Here is a 15468-nt window from a genome sequence, read left to right as displayed (position 1 = left end):
ATACTTTGGTGTGAAAAGTGCAAATCAATCCCAGAACAACAGCAAGGACCTTGTGAAGATGCTGGAGGAAACTGGTACTAAAGTATCTATCCACAGTAAAATCAGTTGACATAAATCATTCTCTCTACTGGTTGAGAGAATGCCAAGAGTGTGCAAAGCTGTCAAGCAGGCAAAGGGTGGCTACTTTGAAGAATCTAAAATATATTTTGATTTGTTTAAAACTTTTGGTTACTACATGATTCCATATGTGTTATTTCATAGTGTTGATGTCTTCCCTATTATTCTACAATGTAGAAAATTGTAAAAATAAAGAAACCCTGGAATGAGTAGGTGTGTCCAAACATTTGATTGGTACTAGATAGATAGATAGATAGGATATAGAGATATATCTATATCCTTTCCAAATTCTCTAAAACAACTTGGAGTCAGCTTATGGTTGAGAATGATCAATTATCTGGCAACAGCTCTGGTCTTTTATTATCCCCAGCACAAGGTGCACCTATGTAATGATTGTGGAGTTTAATCAGCTTCTTGATATGCCACACCTGTCAGGTGGATGAATTATCTTGGCAAAGTAGAAATGTTCACTAACAGGGATGGAAACAAATTTGTGCACAAAACTTTAGAGAAATAAGCTTTTTGCGCTAATGGAACATTTCTGGGATCTTTTATTTCAGCTCATGAAACATGGGACCAACACTTTACATGTTGTGTTTATATTTTTGTTTACTGTACATTGGTTAATTTGCTTTCTAAAGTTGTCAAGGAAATACATGTATTTCCTATTACCAAGTAATTTACAGTTTCTATGCCTTTAGTTTTCCGTGTGTGCCAATTTATCGATTAATTCTGACAAGCGATCCAAGGATTGTTCCATGAGGTTGTGTCTCTAGGAAGTGATATTGGTTCTTGTAAAATTTTCATTTTTGTCACGTTCGTCGTAATGTGGAAGAGAGGAGGACCAAGGCGCAGCGTGATAGGAATAGATTCTTCTATTTATTATATCGAAACGAAGAACACTTAAACAGACTTACAAAACAACAAACGAACGTGACGCTATATAAATAAACAAGTGCAGACACAGGCAACTTACACATAGACAATAACCCACCACCCACAATACAAAACAGGCTACCTAAATACGGTTCCCAATCAGAGACAACGCAAAACACCTGTCTCTGATTGAGAACCATATCAGGCCAAACACATAGAAATAGACAAACCAGACATACAACATAGAATGCCCACTCAGATCACACCCTGACCAAACAAAACATAAAACATACAAAGCAAACTATGGTCAGGGCGTGACAATTTTCTTCCATATAGTTATAGTGTTCTTGACTATGAAGTTGATAATGTTCTTAGCTTTTTCATTTGAAAATAGACATTTAAACAGATTCTGGGGATGAGCATGCGTATCTTTACGCATCTTTATCTATTTAGCGCATTTTAAAGAAGACAAATACAAAAACTTGGTCAGCAATGCCATTCTAAAGAGGTTTTTTCTACCTGTAAGATCTATGGGAAGATTATTCCATTTCAATTAAATTTGCTTTCATATTGTTGAGTAATGGAATAAAGTTATCTTCATGTATTGTTTGTCACTTACAGTGCCTTGCAAAAGTATTCATCCCCTTGGCGTTTTTCCTATTTTGTTGCATTACAACCTGTCACGTTCCTGACCTTATTTTCCTTTGTTTAGCTTTGTTTAGTTGGTCAGGCAGTCTATGTTATGTGTTTCTATGTTTAGGTTCATTGGTAATTAGCCTTATATGGTTCTCAATCAGGGACAGGTGTTTGACGTTTCCTCTGATTGAGAACCATATAAAGGTAGGCTGTTCACACCGTTTGTTTGTGGGTGATTGTCTTCCGTGTCAGTGTTGTTACCACACGGGACTGTTTCGTTTGTTTAGTCTGTTCCTGTTCGTGCGTTCTTTGTGTTCTATAAGTTTTCATGTTCAGGTCTGTCTATGTCGTTTTGTAGTTATTCAAGTGTGCTTCGTGTTCGTCTTGTTTAATAAATCAACATGTATTCATCACCAGCTGCATTTTGGTCCGATCCTTGCTCCTCCTCAGACGAGGAGGAGAACATTCGTTACACAACCTGTAATTTGAATGTATTTTTATTTGGATTTCATGTAAAGGGCATACACAAAATAGTCCAAATTGGTGAAGTGAAATTAAAATAACTTGTTTCAAAAAATTCAAAACGGAAAAGTGGTGCGTGCATATGTATTCACCCCCTTTGCTATGACGCCCCTAAATAAGATCTGGTGCAACCAATTACCTTCAGAAGTCACATTAGTTAGATTGCACACAGGTGGACTTTATTTAAGTGTCACATGATCTGTCACATGATCTCAGTATATATACACCTGCTCTAAAAGGCCCCAGAGTCTGCAACACCACTAAGCAAGGGGCACCCCAAAGCAAGTGGCACCATGAAGACCAAGGAGCACTCCAAACAGGTCAGGGACAAAGTTGTGGAGAAGTACAGATCAGTGTTGGGTTATAAAAAATATCCGAAACTTTGAACATCCCATGGAGCACCATTAAATCCATTACTAAAAAAATGGAAAGAATATGGCACCACAACAAACCTACCAAAACTCACGGACCAGGCAAGGAGGGCATTAATCAGAGAGGCAACAAAGAGACCAAAGATAACCCTGAAGGAGCTGCAAAGCTCCACAGTGGAGAATTTTGTATCTGTCCATAGGACCACTAGAAGCCTACACTCCACAGAACTGGGCTTTACGGAAGAGTGGCCAGAAAAAAAGCCATTGGTTAAAGAAAAAAATTTGCAAAAACATTTGGTTGCCAAAAGGCATGTGGGACACTTCCCAAACATATAGAAGAATGAGACAAAAATGTAGCTTTTCGGCCATCAAGGAAAATTCTATGTCTGTCGCCAACCCAACACCTCTCATCACCCTGAGAACGCCATCCCCACAGTGAAGCATGGTGGTGGCAGCATCATGCTGTGGGGATGTTTTTCATTGGCAGGGACTGGAAAGCTGGTCAGAATTGAAGGAATGATGCATGGTGCTAAATACAGGGAAATTCTTGAGGGAAACTTGTTTCAGTCTTCCAGCGATTTGAGACTGGGACAGAGGTTCACCTTTCAGCAGGACAATGACCCTAAGCATACTGCTAAAGCAACACTCAAGTGGTTTAAGGAGAAACATTTAAATGTCTTGTAATGGTCTAGTCAAAGCCCAGACCTCAGTGCAATTGAGAATCTGTGGTATGACTTAAAGATTGCTGTATACCAGTGGAACCCATCCAACTTGAAGGAGTTAGAGCAGTTTTGCCTTGAAGAATGGGCAAAAATCCCCATGGCTAGATGTGCCAAGCTTATAGAGACATACCCCAAGAGACTTGCAGCTGTAATTGCTGCAAAAGGTGGCTCTATAAAGTATTGACTTTGGGGGCGTGAATAGTTATGCACGCTCAAGTTAAATGTTTTTTTGTATTATTTCTTGTTTGTTTCACAAGAAAAAATATTTTGCATCTTCAAAGTGGTAGGCATGTTTGTAAATCAAATGATACAAACCCCCCAAAAATGCATTTTAATTCCAGGTTGTAAAGCAACAAAATAGGAAAATGCCAAGGGGGTGAATACTTTTGCAAGCCACTGTATTACACATCCTAAGTATTAAATATTTTTTTGTGGTGCACTTAAAGGATTGCTGTAGATTGTGAGTTATTCTTATATATATTTTTTTTATTATTATGAAAAGGGGGCATTAAGTTTTCAATATTGGTCAGGTATATCAGGAGATTATCTGCAAATAAGTTTATATTCATGTTTACAATACCGATACCTGTTACGTTTGGGTCTTGTCTAGGGCTGTAGCCGGTGATTGTCAAGTAAATAACTGCCGGTCTCATGGTAATTGACCGTTAATTAACATTAACACATATAGCATCTCCTGTCTTCCACGCATAGCCTACAAGCCACTGATGCAGACCTTTGGAACATCCACATTTTAAAAAGTCTAATAAATCCATGTAATATAGCCTACACTATCACAATGAATCCATTATTTATTTTAGACGGGTCTAAAGAAACATGATTAGAAGAAAATGTAGTCTATTTCAGAATAACAGAATATTATATCCTTCCTGTTTGGCGGGGCCCCGGGGGTATCATCGGATGGGGCCACAGTGTCTCCTGACCCCTCCTGTCTCAGCCTCCAGTATTTATGCTGCTGTAGTTTATGTGTTGGGGGGCTAGGGTCAGTTTGTTATATCTGGAGTACTTTTCCTGTCTTATCCGGTGTCCTGTGTCAATTTAAGTATGCTCTCTCTAATTCTCTCCTTCTCTCTCTCTTTCTTTCTCTCTCTCGGAGGACCTGAGCCCTAGGACCATGCCTCAGGACTACCTGGCATGATGACTCCTTGCTGTCCCCAGTCCACCTGGCCATGCTTCTGCTCCAGTTTCAACTGTTCTGCCTGCGGCTATGGAACCCTGACCTGTTCACCGGATGTGCTACCTGTCCCAGACCTGCTGTTTTCAACTCTCTAGAGACCGCAGGAGCGGTAGAGATACTCTTAATGATCGGCTATGAAAAGCCAACTGACATTTACTCCTGAGGTGCTGACTTGCTGCACCCTCGACAACTACTGTGATTATTATTATTTGACCCTGCTGGTCATTTATGAACATTTGAACATCTTGGCCATGTTCTGTTATAATCTCCACCCGGCACAGCCAGAAGAGGACTGGCCACCCCTCATAGCCTGGTTCCTCTCTAGGTTTCTTCCTAGGTTTTGGCCTTTCTAGGGAGTTTTTCCTAGCCACCGTGCTTCTACACCTGCATTGCTTGCTGTTTGGGGTTTTAGGCTGGGTTTCTGTACAGCACTTTGAGATATCAGCTGATGTAAGAAGGGCTATATAAATAAATTTGATTTGATATTATATTCTGAGTTGTCCTCATGTTAGGCCCTGATCTGGCTATGTCATATGGCTGTGAGCTACACTAGTTCATTTAGCAGACAAGATTTGCTTAGAATTCCGTGGCATTATTTGAAATTATTTTATAGAATGAAGAATACAATTGAACATAGTTGAATAAAATAGAAAGGATATTTTCTCCAAACGATTTGAGGGAGTGCACATATGCAGCTATTCTGTTTTGAGCAGTTAACAAAAAAAAACACTTCCTGTGTATGTATGCCAGTTAGGCTAAAATTGTCACCCATCAGACTATTCTTGATTTAATCTTGTCTTTCAATATCCTAAATAATATATGTGTGAAATAATTTTTGATTTAGAATGGACCATTATCATGCACCTGTCGGAATCTGGGCTGGAGGAGAAAAAAATATTTTCACTTAAATAGCGAATGGAGGACGCTTTTCCCGTGGTTCATTTTCATGCCAGCCAGGGAGGCTATACTCCTGTTGTAAAAAAAAGAAATGTGATTCATATTAGGAAAGTTGATAAATAAATATAGTAGCCATGGCCGATGGAAAGCTGATGGGATCCTTCTCTTTTTAAGAGGCCATCACTCTGTTTTCTCAAGCAATTGCATAGTCTATGGAAATGTTCCGCAACATGAGCTCATGGGCTCTCATGAAGTGTTTGATATAATTTTTCAATTACATTTGCATTGATGTCAGAGTGATTAGAGGGACAATAGAGTGCTGAGTACCAGGCAGTTAGCAAGTTTTCTAGGCTACTAATGACCATCAGCAGCATCAGAGCTTGGAGAATCCTAATTACTATGACTAAACAGTCACGTGGAATTTGACTGCCATTATGACTCATGACTGCCGGTGTGGCAGTAATATGGTCACCGTAACAGCCCTAGTCCTGTCTAATTCTCAGTGAATTTTTTTTTAACAGTATTTCAAATCTATTCTTGGGTGATCTCTGTTTTTAATTATTATTTTTTGTCTGCTGATAGTTGCTTCAGAGTTATGTCTAAGAAGGTTATAGGATCTGTCCCACTTACTGTTTAATTCTGATTTATAGACATATTCATGGAAATTTTTAAAATTGTAATTAATCACATTGTTGTTTCTAATTACCACTTTTGTATCTTCATCTTTTAAAATTATAACTGGTTTAGTATGTATTCGTTTTGTGAGAGATGCAAGGTATTTACCAGGTTTATTTGACATTTAGAAGTATGGTTTATTTGAGATGAACTTTAGTTGTTGGCTCTCTTCAGAAGTAAAATATCGTATTCCTGCCTGAATTCAGTAATTGTAAAGTTTGTTTATGGGCTTTTTCCAAAATAATAATTTATTTTTCTTTAATATAATTTCTAAATCAGATTTAACTTTGGCAGAGTATGAGATTATCATTCCCCTAATGTACACTTTAAAGGCATCCAAAATGACATTGGTGGTCTGCTTTTCTCTGTCCTCTATGTATATATTTGTAATGGTAAAAAAAATAAAAAACTTTTACGTATTTAATACAATTCAGGTCCAGAAGATGCGTCCTGTTCATTCTCCAAATTAAATTGCTAAATGTATTTTCTATTAGTGTAATCAAGCATGATCCGACATCACTATATCATGAATTTTTAATCCTGTAAATTATTGAGTGCATTTTATATAATAATAGTTCCTGTCTAGATTTGATCTAATACAGCTTGAATTCTATTTAAAAATGGTCAGTAAAATGGTCAGATTGAGCTGTTCTCTATGCTAGCCAGTTAGCTTGGGTGCTTGACTACTGTTGTTAGGACAGAACGCTGGGATCAACCCTTAAAGAGATGGGTGAGGCTAAAGCTTAAGGGGGTATGAACGATCCTGAATGGGTGTAGACAAAGAAGAGCTCTCCAGTAGGTGTACCAAAACATTCAAAGGTCATTTTCTCAAAAGTGACGTTCAAAGCAGAATTACTTTCCCATTGTTCCTCAAATTCAGTGTATGATACACCATTTACTAGCTCTGAGGCCCTATAGCTTTTTAGGGCTTTTTGGATCTGGCTTCTCTCCTAATGTACCCCCCAAAAAGACTGTGTACATTGTACATACTTTGAAGAAAGACTGCCCATCAAATTCTGTGGTTGGTTTATATAACCTTATACATTAAAGTATAGTGGCTGGTTGAGATCTACTTGGGGTGAGTGGGTCCTCAGAGAGACTGAGATGGGATTAGTGAATGCCCTCCCAGCACCCCATCCCAATCCCCCAGATATAGCCCCTCCATTCTCACCAATAACCCCCATTAAATCTTAATTGTAATGACAAACAAGGAATAATAATGATTTGAAATCCTTTCCTAATCTGTCTAGATCTGGTATTCATTTAACCAAGGGTTTTACAAGTGATTAAAAAAAATACAATTACATTGTGCTATAATTAAGTCCTTCTCACAAATCAAATCCATCCCTCTCCACCACCCCTCTCCCTGTTCTCCACCCTTTATCCCACCCAAGCCATTGACTTATATAATACCTTATAACAGCCTAACTACATATTTAACATTTGTGCATGTCAAGAGTTCCCCCCTGCCCACTTAGCTAAGTGTTTAAATATAAGGCTACATATAATTAAATAGAAGAAAAGAGAGAGATAATGAGAGCAAGAGACTGCTACTTCCTTAATGTTTTGGCTGTATAATACCTGCCAATGACTACATTAAGGAATTGTCAGTCTCTCTCTCCCTCTCTCTCTCTGTTTTCTTCTATTGAATCCAAAATACAACCTTCTGTTTATCATAGAACAACGCCTGGACTAGTGCTCCCACACCGCCATAGTCCAGGCGAGCGCCCTCCCAAACATCAGGGTTATAAGATACGCTATCTTCGAGCGATCCGAAGGAAACGAAGAGGGCTGCAGCTCGAAGATGAGGGCGCACTGGGAGAGGAACGCCCGGCATGTTTCAGGATAGCGCTCCGGAGGTGGTAAGTGGGGTTCTCGGAGAGCCGCTGTAGGAAGAAGAGAAGCCCGCTAGTATCTGGGTTACCGAGAGTCTGGGTGGGTACCATTGTAGCTTGCTGCCAATTAGATAACCTGCAGAATTGCTCTAGTAAGGTGTGGAAGGTTTGGTCATGGCGTTCCACTACGGTGTGTAACAAGGTTCAGACGCAACTCCTCGTGTCTTCTAATGGAGGATCCTTGTGAGGAGACAGTGTTGCAGAGCTGGTCCCAGTCCGCTGGGTCATGGCCAGTTCATACTATCATGACTCAGGATATGACCCAGATGCGGATAGTACAGTTCTCATAATATTTATTATACAAGGGGACAGGCCAGGGCAGGTCGAGGGCAGGCAGAGGTTAGTAATCCAGGGCAGAGTCAATGAGGTACAGAACAGCAGGCAGGCATAATGGTCCGAAATCCAAGGCAGCTATAAACAGGTACAGAACGGCAGGCAGGCTCAGGGTCAGGGCAGGCATAATGGTCCGAAATCCAAGGCAGCTATAAACAGGTACAGAACGACAGGCAGGCTCAGGGCAGGCAGAATGGTCAGAACCGGGAAGACTAGAAAACAGCAACTAGAATCACTCAAACACACTGGTAAGACTTGACGGGACAAGACAAACTGGCAACAGACAAACGGAAAACACTGGTATAAATACACAGGGGATAATGGGGACAAATGGGAGACACCTGGTGGAGGGTGGAGACAAGCACAAGACAGGTGAAACAGATCAGGGCGTGACAGGTAGGGGGGCCGGCTGTTGCCCACTGGTCAGCCAAATGCTCAAAATAGATTATGACACCATGGTCGCTGGCCATGACCATTTATTTTTTTCGACCAGTCCACCCCAATGAAAGATGGTCCGGCCCTTCAGACGGCCAATCCACTCATGTGTGTGTTTGTGTGCGCACGCCATGGCAGTAGTCATCAGAGAGCTTTGACAGAGAGGGAGAATAGAGGAGAGGAAATGGAAGCCAGCAACAATAGAAAGAGTATCAGAGCCTTTTCTTGTCTTACGCTCTACAACCATTCGCCAGACCTGTCTGTCCATTACACACACACACACACACACACACACACACACACACACACACACACACACACACACACACACACACACACACACACACACACACACACACACACACACACACACACACACACACACACACACACACACACACACACACACACACACACGCCACACACACACACACAAGTGTGATAGATAAGAAGAGACTCAATCAATAGTGTCTTGCCTGAGAGCAGCTGTTGGCTGTGATGAGAAAGCATCAGAGCTCTGTCTCAATGGACACACACACACTCACACACACACACACACACATACACTCATTTGGCTCACCAACAGCTGCAGCGAGGTGCTCAATGGAGTCAAGAGAGCTGCTGCTCGGGCTGCCCAATGCTCTTCAGCATTATTGGATCTCTCATGTTGAGAAACAACTTCCCATCCCATCTGCTCCCTGAACTCTCACTGTTTGCATCCCAAATGATACCCTATTTCCTTTATAGTGCCCTTATTTGCAAAGTAGTGAACTACATATTGAATAGGTTGCCATTTGGGATGCCGTCATCGGCTCACCCAGATCATTTCATCAGGATCGTATCTGAGGGAGACTTTAAATCAGCCGTGACTTCTAATATTTGAGGTGCATCAAGGTTGACACACATCAAGATGAGGTGGTTTTAGAGAGAAAGTAAGATCTGGATAAACACAAGTCACGGATGTAATATGAGAGAACTGCTGGCAAGTCAATGATGCCCTTGTGAGCGCTGCCTCCCTGACCTATAAGAATTCATCTTTAAAAGAACATGTCATTTTCCAAGGTGTTTCTACCACCTTTTTCCAAATGTTCTGTCATGAATGGTATTTGGGTGGTAGACAAATGGAGAACATATAAGGAATGAGGGAAGATAGGGAAGTAGAAGAGTGAAATAAAGTGAGTGGAACCACCTGGCTGTTAGTGTGAAGAGAAAGAGAGGAGAGAGAGAGGCCACTATTCTAGAACAATCCTGATCCCCTAATATTAGTTAAATGACTGCTTTCGCAGATGACTTGTGCCTGCTGTCACCCAGCACATGGCCTATAGCAGAGCCTGGCCCTGCTAGATCAGTACTGCCAGACCTGGGCCATGGCAGTAAACCCCCAAAAGACCAAAATCATGATTACCCAGAGAAGATCCAGACCTAAGGGAATTAGACCAAAGTTCTCAATTGATACAAGACATATAGAGTACTGCACACACTACAATTACCTAGGTTTAAAAACATCTAAATGTAGCAGTAAATAAACTGAGAGAAAACACGCAGGACATTCTGTGCTATTAAAAAACAAATTTAAATTGAAATACCTATTAAAATTTGTCTAAAACTAATTTAATGTGTTATAATTAAACCAATTTCACTTAATGGCAGTGAGGTGTGGAGTCCACTTGCAAAACAAGATTTCACCCAATGCATGCAGAGCACCCTGCATGCAGAGTTCTGTAAGATTTTCTTGCATGTCCAGAAGGAAACTACAAACATTGCATCCAGGGCAGAATTAGACAAATATCTACTAATAATAAGTACACAGAAAGTATCAATTATGTTTAGGAAACATCTAAAATACAGTGACAATGCCAAGAGCTGAGCAACCTGTTCTACAAAAAAAAACACTCTAAAGCCTCAGGACCAGAACATCCAATCTATCAGAATAAACCAAACTACAACACAGTCAAAACAAAACGACACCACTATTGGGAAACACAAGCACAAAGCAAAATGCAGTGCTATCTGGCTGTAAATCGACAGTACACAACTATTTGACCATGGTTACTGATCAAAACTTTTGAAAAACCTTGGCAAAGTACAGACGTAGTGAGCATAGCCTTGCCATTGAGAAGGGTAGACACAGGAAAACCTGGCTGCCTGTAGAGGAAAGGCTATGCAGTCCCTGCACCACTGCAGAACCTGAGACAGAGCAGCATACATGACAAAATGTAAAAAATGTAAAGCGATTACAGAGATTTCCCTCAATTTGAAATCATCATTGAAGGTTTCCAAGACATCACTGATGAGAAGAGGCTACACGTCCTGTTGGGAGAGGACGCAGAGAGCTGTGAGTTGGCAGCGGACTACATTACTGCCTGCCATAAAATAAGGGACATTGTCTGACAGACCAACCATCCTGCACATGTTTTTGTGTTATTTATTTACTTATTTTCTTACACATTTCCATTTCTAAAACAACCCCATCCCCTCCACCCTTGGTCGTTGTTGGTACGTATTGTCCTGTTTCTGGCAATCTTGATTATTATATTTTTTAATTATGTTGCTATTCATATTGTTAATTAATACTTTCCAAAGTCCACTTTGGCAATATGTATATTGTTACGTCACGCCAATAAAGCCATTGAAATTGATAATGAGAGGGAGAGAAAGAGAGCTTTGTCTCAGATTCCACCGTCGTTTGGTCGCTTGAGAAAAAAGAGAAACACATACTGTCTGGTTTCCATGGCAACGTGATGGCTATTATCGTACCTTGCCATTCATTGTTAAAGGACTTCAGTTGACATAGAGAGAAAATAGAGAGAGAATATATATATATATATATATACACTGCTCAAAAAAATAAAGGGAACACTTAAACAACACAATGTAACTCCAAGTCAATCACACTTCTGTGAAATCAAACTGTCCACTTAGGAAGCAACACTGATTGACAATAAATTTCACATGCTGTTGTGCAAATGGAATAGACAAAAGGTGGAAATTATAGGCAATTAGCCAGACACCCCCAATAAAGGAGTGATTCTGCAGGTGGTGACCACAGACCACTTCTCAGTTCCTATGCTTCCTGGCTGATGTTTTGGTCACTTTTGAATGCTGGCGGTGCTCTCACTCTAGCGGTAGCATGAGACGGAGTCTACAACCCACACAAGTGGCTCAGGTAGTGCAGCTCATCCAGGATGGCACATCAATGCGAGCTGTGGCAAGAAGGTTTGCTGTGTCTGTCAGCGTAGTGTCCAGAGCATGGAGGCGCTACCAGGAGACAGGCCAGTACATCAGGAGACGTGGAGGAGGCCGTAGGAGGGCAACAACCCAGCAGCAGGACCGCTACCTCCGCCTTTGAGCAGGAGGAGCACTGCCAGAGCCCTGCAAAATGACCTCCAGCAGGCCACAAATGTGCCTGTGTCAGCATAAGGTCTCACAAGGGCTCTGAGGATCTCATCTCGGTACCTAATGGCAGTCAGGCTACCTCTGGCGAGCACATGGAGGGCTGTGCGGCCCCACAAAGAAATGCCACCCCACACCATGACTGACCCACCGCCAAACCGGTCATGCTGGAGGATGTTGCAGGCAGCAGAAGGTTCTCCACGGCGTCTCCAGACTCTGTCACGTCTGTCACGTGCTCAGTGTGAACCTGCTCTCATCTGTGAAGAGCACAGGGCGCCAGTGGCGAATTTGCCAATTTTGGTGTTCTCTGGCAAATGCCAAACGTCCTGCACGGTGTTGGGCTGTAAGCACAACCCCCACCTGTGGACGTCGGGCCCTCATACCACCCTCATGGAGTCTGTTTCTGACCGTTTGAGCAGACACATGCACATTTGTGGCCTGCTGGAGGTCATTTTGCAGGGCTCTGGTAGTGTTCCCTTTATTTTTTTGAGCAGTGTATATAAAGAGAAAGAGAGAGGTGGGGGGAATGGAGAGAGAAGGCCGGCACATTCTTCCCTATAGCTCACAGCTGGGAAATGGAGTGAAATAGGGAGAGAGGGAGGGAGAGAGAGACAGTGAGGAAGGGGGTGAACAGGTTGCCTTTTGGGCTCCTTTTTCTCTTTGATTTGATCACTGTCCAGCTCTACCTCTACTACATTAACCACTGACGGACCACAGCTCAGTTCCTGGGAATGAGGCCCTCTCTCTAATTGACAGGAGGCAAGGAAATGTCCACTTGCCTTAGCCTGGTCCCAGATCTGTTTGTGCTGTCTTGCTAGCTACTTTGGTCATTGCCATAAATTTGGTGAGGCAATGACCATAGGACTTGGTAAGACAGCACAAACAGATTAGGAACCAGACCAGACTAGCCTTTACAACGACATGTGTGTTTGTCTTAGCTTTAAGGACAATGCATCTGAAAATACACGTGTGTGTGTGTGTGTGTGTGTGGGCGGTTGTTGCTGTGGTGACTCAGTGAGTAGTGATAGAGGATGGCTGAGTCATATTTCATGTCATCATCATCAGTAGAGTGGAAAGTAGAGAGTTTATTACAGGCGCTGGCAGTTGTACTACCACTGTGTGGTCTTGATGACACATTGACAGTGGCAGATTTGTTAGCAGTCATTTACCCTTTTCACACTATTGTGCAGACGCCAACCTATCTGGGTTGGTTCCTTTTCTCCTTTTCAACATGGTTACAGTAACAATATTGGACATTTAACCAGTCCAGCTCAATACAGCGTGGTAGTGTGAAAAGCTCTATATAGTGTCACGATCGTCTTGATAAGAGAGAGAGGACCAAGGCGCAGCGCGTGAAAAAATATTCTTTTAATGAAGGAAAAACAAACACTTACAAAATGAACAAAACAAACGATCGTGAAGCTAAACCTGAACTAAGTGCACACATGCAACATAGAACATAGACATAGACAACTACCCACAAAAGCCTACTGCCTATGGCTGCCTTAAATATGGCTCCCAATCAGAGATAATGAATGACAGCTGTCTCTGATTGAGAACCAATCTAGGCAGCCATAGACATAACTAGACAACTACACTCTTCTCTGCCCCATACACATACAACACCCCTAGACACTACAAAACATATACATTCCCCATGTCACACCCTGACCTAACTAAAAAACATAAAGAAAACAAAGAATACTAAGGCCAGGGCGTGACAGTACCCCCCCCCCAAAGGTGCGGACTCCGACCGCACAACCTGAAATAGAAAGGGGAGGGTCCGGGGTGGGCCCCATCATGGCGGCGGCTCGGGTGCGGGACGTGGCCCCCACTCCACCATTGTCAATACCCGCTTTGGTAGCCTCCTCCAAATGGCCACCCTCCAACTTAACCCCACCGGACTAAGGGGCATCACCGGACTAAGGGGCAGCACCGGACTGGCTGGCGGATCCTGGCTGGCTGGCGGATCCTGGCTGGCTGGCGGATCCTGGCTGGCTGGCGGATCCTGGCTGGCTGGCTCTGGCTGGTCATGGCTGGCTGACGGCTCTGGCTGGTCATGGCTGGATGACGGCTCTGGCTGGTCATGGCTGGATGACGGCTCTGGCTGGTCATGGCTGGATGACGGCTCTGGCTGGTCATGGCTGGATGACGGCTCTGGCTGGTCATGGCTGGATGACGGCTCTGGCTGGTCATGGCTGGATGACGGCTCTGGCTGGTCATGGCTGGATGACGGCTCTGGCTGGTCATGGCTCGCTGACGACTCTGGCTGGTCATGGCTCGCTGACGACTCTGGCTGGTCATGGCTCGCTGACGACTCTGGCTGGTCATGGCTCGCTGACGACTCTGGCTGGTCATGGCTCGCTGACGGCTCTGGCTGGTCATGGCTCGCTGACGGCTCTGGCTGGTCATGGCTCGCTGACGGCTCTGGCTGGTCATGGCTCGCTGACGGCTCTGGCTGGTCATGGCTCGCTGACGGCTCTGGCTGGTCATGGCTCGCTGACGGCTCTGGCTGGTCATGGCTCGCTGACGGCTCTGGCTGGTCATGGCTCGCTGACGGCTCTGGCTGGTCATGGCTCGCTGACGGCTCTGGCTGGTCATGGCTCGCTGACGGCTCTGGCTGATCCTGTCTGGCGGAAGGCTCTGGCTGATCCTGTCTGGCGGAAGGCTCTGGCTGATCCTGTCTGGCGGAAGGCTCTGGCTGATCCTGTCTGGCGGAAGGCTCTGGCTGATCCTGTCTGGCGGAAGGCTTTAGCGGCTCCTGTCTGGCGGAAGGCTCTAGCGGCTCCTGTCTGGCGGAAGGCTCTAGCGGCTCCTGTCTGGCGGACGGCTCTGAAGGCTCATGGCAGACGGGCGGCTTTGCAGGCTCATGGCAGACGGGCGGCTTTGAAGGCTCAGTACAGACGGGCAGTTCATGCGGCGCTTGGCAGACGGACAGTTCAGACGGCGTTGGGCAGACGGGCAGTTCAGGCGCCGTTGGGCAGACGGGCAGTTCAGGCGCCGTTGGGCAGACGGGCAGTTCAGGCGCCGTTGGGCAGACGGGCAGTTCAGGCGCCGTTGGGCAGACGGGCAGTTCAGGCGCCGTTGGGCAGACGGGCAGTTCAGGCGCCGCTGGGCAGACGGGCAGTTCAGGCGCCGCTGGGCAGACGGCAGACTCTGGCCGGCTGAGACGCACTGTAGGCCTGGTGCGTGGTACCGGAACTGGAGGTACCGGGCTAAGGACACGCACCATCAGGCTAGTGCGGGGAACAACAGGGCACACTGGACTCTCAAGGCGTACTATAGGCCTGGTGCGTGGTACCGGCACTGGTGGTACCGGGCTGAGGGCACGCACATCAGGGCGAGTACGGGGAGAAGGAACAGTGCGTACAGGGTTCTGGAGACGCACAGGAGGCTTGGTG

This window comes from Salvelinus namaycush, chromosome 12 (assembly GCF_016432855.1).
Source record: "Salvelinus namaycush isolate Seneca chromosome 12, SaNama_1.0, whole genome shotgun sequence".
Classification (NCBI taxonomy): domain Eukaryota; kingdom Metazoa; phylum Chordata; class Actinopteri; order Salmoniformes; family Salmonidae; genus Salvelinus; species Salvelinus namaycush.
Note: the sequence above shows the minus strand (reverse complement) of the source record.